Here is a 5,723-nt window from a genome sequence, read left to right on the forward strand (position 1 = left end):
AAGTCCGTTTCGTCCGTTTTGCGGTAGGCCACACCCCTCCCGATCAACAGGACCCCCGTTTCGACCGTAGGAGGTCTGTTTCCTCCGTTTTGCGGTACGCCAGGCCCCTCCCGATCAACAGGACCCCATTTCGAACGTGGCTGGTCGAACACAAGGCCGTTTCCTCCATTGTGCGGTACGCCAGGCCTCGTTTCCATCGCCTGTTCCATCCAAGCCCTCCCGATGAACACGACCATGCATTCCGTTCCGACCCAGCCGGTTGGCTCCCCATGAACATGATGACGGTGTTGTTTCTCCGTGCCGACCCAACCATGTACGTATGCGTGATAGGCGTTAGAGACCCTTCCCATATGTACGTACGTGGCCATATTTTCTTTCTTGCACCCTCGACGTTGTACGTATGTGTACATGCTACGCGCCTCTACTACGACACGTGCACGCCTCTACATCCACCAGTATATATGTACGTACACGTTTGCGACGAGAATGACAACAGTACGTACGCTTCGACCAGGTGGGTCCCGACTGCCAGGCACTTCCTTGCCTGCGAAGATGTAGCTGGTGGGTCCCAGCGGTCAGGGGGGCGAATCGTTTTGTTTTTTTTGCCCGGACGCACTTCATTGCGTGCAAAGATGTAGCTGGTGGGTCCCAGCAGTCAGGGGAGTGAATCGTTTTTTTTGCCCGGACGCACTTCCTTGCATGCGAAGATGTAGCCCGTCAGGTGGGTCCCCGCTGTCAGGTGGAGGAATAATTATTTTCCGCGTAATAAGGAGGCACTTCCTTGCTGTGGCCGTGGACCCAGCTATCAGCCTCTCCACATACAGTCCACGTCCGATGGAAGTCGTTCCTTAACCACATTGACCACACCGCGCCGAGAGCACCAGGGCGATGGACGATGTCGAGGCCTAGGAAGGGGACGACGGGGAGCCGGGGAAGATGCGGCAGTGGAAGCCCGCGCGGAGAGGAGTACGAGGGTTCACTGGTTCGGCTGCGGTGTGAGGCTGCCGTCGCCGCAGGGCCTGGCCAGCGGTGGGAATAGTAGGGGCGGTGAGGCCTCTGCGGAAGCACATCCGGCCACGGGAAGCAGGAGCATGCGGCACGACCGGCGCTGCTTTGGGCGGCTGGAACAAGAAGGCCAGAGGTTGAAGAAGCACTACGGCCGTTGGATGGACATAGTACGGTCACTGGAGCTAGAATCGTTTATATTGACTAAGTTGACAAAGCCCTTCGTCCCGGTCAACTTAGTAGGCCCACAAGTCAGCCTCCCACCAAGGTGGGTCCCAGCTAGCAAGGGGGTATTCATTTTTTTGTGCGTAATAAGGAGGCACTTCCGGTGGGTCCAAGATGACAGCAGGGGAACGTTTTTTCGTGAAATACGGTGGCCCGTCGGGTGGGTCCCAGCAGTCAGGGGCAAAGGTTTTTTTTTGCGAAATACTGGTTGCCCGTCCGGTGGGTCCCTGCTGTCAGGTGGAGGAATAATTATTTTCCGCATAATAAGGAGGCACTTCATTGCGGCTGCCGTGGACCCAGCTGTCAGCCTCTTCACGTACAGTATTCTTCCGATGGAATTCGGTCGTTGACCACATTGATCATGTCGCGCCGAGAGCACCACCGTGGTGGACGACGAGGAGGCCTAGGAAGGGGATGATGCGGATCCGGGGAAGACGCGGCAGTGGATGCCCACGCGGAGAGGAGTACGAGGGTTCACTAGTTTGGCTGCGCTGCCGTCGCCGCGGAATAACATGGGGTGTGGGTGAGTGGAGTGGAGGGATGGCCTAGCCAGCGGTGGGAGTAGTATGGAGGCGGTGAGGCCTCCGCGGCAGCATAGCCGGCCACTGGAGGCAGTAGCAGGCAGCACGACCGGCGCTGCTTTGGTCGGCTGGAGCAAGAAGACCAGAGGTTGAAGAAGCACTACGGCCGTTGGATGGACATCGTACGGTCACTAGAGCTAGAATCGTTCATATTGAGTAAGTTGATAAAGCCCTCCATCCCTATCAACTTAGTAGGCCCACAAGTCAGCTTCCCACCAAGGTGAGTCCCAGTTAGCAGGCGGAGTATTCATTTTTTTGTGTGTAATAAAGAGGCACTTCCGGTGGGTCCGAGCTGACAGCGGGGGGAATGTTTTTTTCGCGAAATACGGTGGCCCATCCGGTGGGTACTAGCAGTCAGGTGGGAAATGTTTTTTTCGCGAAACAAGGTGGCCCGTCCAACGGGTCCCTGTTGTCAGGTGGAGGAATAAGGAGGCACTTCCTTGCGGCCGCCGTGGACCCAGTTGTCAGCCTCTCCACGTACAGTACTCTTCCGATGGAAGTCGGTCATTGACCACGTTGACCACGCCGCGTCGAGAGCACCAGGGCGGTTGACGACGGTGACGCCTAGGAAGGGGACGACGCGGAGCCGGGGAAGACGCAGCAGTGGAAGCCCGCGCGGAGAGGAGTACGAGGGTTCACTGGTTCGGCTGCGGTGTGAGGCTGCCGTCGCCGCAGAATAACAGGGGGTGTGGGTGAGTGGAGGGATGGCATGGCCAGCGGTGGGAGTAGTATGGGGGCGGTGAGGCCTCCGCGGCAGCACAGCCGGCCATGGGAGGCAGGAGCAGGCGGCACGACCGGCGCTGCTTTGGGCGGCTGGACCAAGAAGACCAGAGGTTGAAGAAGCACTACGGCCGTTGGATGGACATCGTACGGTCACTGAAGCTAGAATCGTTTATATTGACTAAGTTGACAAAGCCCTTTGTACGCTCCAACTTAGTAGGCCCACAGGTCAGCCTCCAAAATGGTGCGCCCCAAATGTTAGGGGGAGGAATCATTTTTTGGGCGGACGAAGCTAAGAATATCCGAGATTGAAGAAGAAGCACGACATCCGTTGGATAGACATCCAACGGCCACTGCTGCTAGAACCGTGTGTTGACTATAATAAGTTGAGAAAGCCTTGCATACGCGTCAACTTATTTTTTTAGGGGACGCGTCACTTAGTAGGCCCACAAGTGTGTGGCAGAGAACTTATAGCCCATTTGCATTTTGTAAGAATGTACAGCCCATTTTTGAATTCTAATGGAATTTACAACAGCCCATTTACAGTTTGTTAAAAGACATCCCGTTTTCTAGCTAGGACAACGATTAATAATTTCAACCAACCGTTGAAGACAGAATTCAATAAAATTTCCCACATTTTGATGGGATCCGAAATATTTTTATCCCGAAATTTCTATTCAGATTAAATATAAATTTGTATTACGTAAAAATCCAACGAAACATTGCGTGCGCAACAATGAAAATTTAAGATTTTCAAAATCCATAAATAATATTTTATAAACTAATTTCGTGTTTGGTGCATTTTTTATAGTTACTGCCCAGTTTTTATAATTACATCCCATTTATTATTTTTAAAGCCCATTTTCCTGTTAAGCCTAATGCATCCCTCCTAGGAAAGATTTGCAGCACATCGGGGCGGAGAATAACAAGTTGACCTTGCCTGGGTATTCCTCAAAAAGACGTATAGCCGGGCTAGCCATTTTCATCTTGAAAAAAGTAGTATCTGGGCTGGATATCTGGCCTGGGTTAGACGGGCCACAGCCCACCCAGTTAATACCCTGCTCTCCTCTGAACAACAACGAAATCATCGCCAAGAAAAACTCTGTAGTGCTCACGCCTCAAAAACACAAATACTGCTCGAGCTGCTTGGTCCCAGCTGTCGGCCGCACCTTGTGCAATTCTCTCATTTATATTGACTACATAGGTTGACAATGGTGTGGGACAGTGATGTCAGGAAACCAGGAGAAAGCAAAAAAATATAGTTGTACATAATAAGGAGGCACTTGCATACGTATGGCTATGGATCTAGTGGGTCCCTAGTGTCATCCAGTCAAAATAAAGTCATCTCCTAAATCCTCATGTTCGTTGACCATGTTAACAATGCTCGGTGCCATGGCGAGCGCAACAACTCGAGGGACAACGAAGAGGGCCTCGCGGGCCCTACGGAGGTCTGATATAGCGCCCGCTGCCCATTCATGAAGCCAAGATCATCGGACACCTATGAGCACCTTCGAGAAACTGAGACGGCATGAAACGGTAAGGCCGCGCTTGGGAGCTCTGGTTTATTTCAAACTTGTATTAACATACAAGTGTAATTTACTTGTCATCGGAAGGCCCGAGGTCTGTAAGTAAAACTGGCGGGTTACACGTGTAATTCGAGAGACCATTGTATATTTTACGAGCATTGCTATATGGACGACATTACCAGACGATACATGCACGACGTGCGTATCATGCCATCCATGGGCAAGGCTGAAACAACAGCTAACGGCTGGATTAGCAATCGTCCGAGTGTCGTTCAGCGTTTTTATCATGTGTGAAGTACTTCAGATATTTTACTAGTCGAAATCGACCAACCAAGCACCTTCGCCCGAGACCATCTGCTTTAATTTACAAGCGTCAGTTTTACAAGCGGTTTTGGTTGGAAAACGACGATCCAATCATGGCCTAATATCATGAGTTGGTCGGAAGATCATATGGTTTCACGTCTAACCTACCCGACATGTCGTATAGGCTATGAATGAAACATCAGACGATGAACTTCTTACGCACGGAAACAATAGAAGAGGATGATCTTCTTAACAAGCAAATCACTGGCATTAGATCGACATGCAAAACAATACGAAGCATTAGTGTCAGGAGGCACGGTGAACAGCTCGTGATGCCGCATGCCACAACATTCCAAGCTCAACTTTGCAATCAAACACAAGGCCTGGCATTACATAGACAATATTCAGAACAAACTCTTAACACAGGAATATCTCAGCAGAGTAACTATTTACTTCTAAACTGAACACAGGAATAGGAAAAACACTCGACGTTGCTCACAGCAAGGTCGTCCCACTAAAAAATATCAAATGCATGTCTTCTGGCTAACATCAATGAGCAAATTTTCACAAGGTTTTCCAATTCCAATATATTAAACTAACGTCTTCTTGCTAACATCGATGAGCAAATTTTGACAAGGTTTTCCAATTCCAATATATTAAACTAATGTCTTCTTGCTAACATCAATGATTAAACTTTGACAAGCTTTTCCCATTCAAAATATGTAATGCCTATGAGCGTGTCCTGTCTTAGCTTGTTGTACTTGTCTGGGCACTTTTTGCCCAGGGCACTCCACGTGTTGTTAAATTGCCAATGGTCTCTGCAGACTAGTCATGTCATCGGTGTCTAATAATACTCTATAAAGCTTCTCGGTCATTCCTTCTGTAATGTACCGCATCCAGTGATTGCTTCTTTCTGCAAAGTGGAACGACCAACTGGACCCAGTAACGCAACAGTTTGCCTTGGACACATTGGCTCCTTTTGTGCAGTTCAACTAAAATCAAAGTCGGAATAAAACTGAGCTTTAATTTTGATATCCCTGTAAGCAACAATAGGTATAAGGGAAACAATTACTGAGAAATAATGGTTGATGACTTGTCTTAATGGGAAACAAAGCAGGAGAGGAGCAATTCTCCATCAGTGTGATTCATTCATATTGATTGAGACATTATCTTAACAATGCCTTGGTTCAACATGTATAAAGAACGACAAAGCAGAAAAGTACCATTCCTAAAACAATGCAACTGATTCATTTTTAAAGAGACATTATCTTAACAATACCTTGGTTAAACATGTAGAAAGAACTACAAAGTAGGATAGTACCATTCCTAACAAGTGTTGCAGTTTTGAACTAAGATTCAGTAG

The sequence above is a fragment of the Triticum dicoccoides genome, chromosome 3B (genome assembly GCF_002162155.2).
Source record: "Triticum dicoccoides isolate Atlit2015 ecotype Zavitan chromosome 3B, WEW_v2.0, whole genome shotgun sequence".
NCBI classification, from domain to species: domain Eukaryota; kingdom Viridiplantae; phylum Streptophyta; class Magnoliopsida; order Poales; family Poaceae; genus Triticum; species Triticum dicoccoides.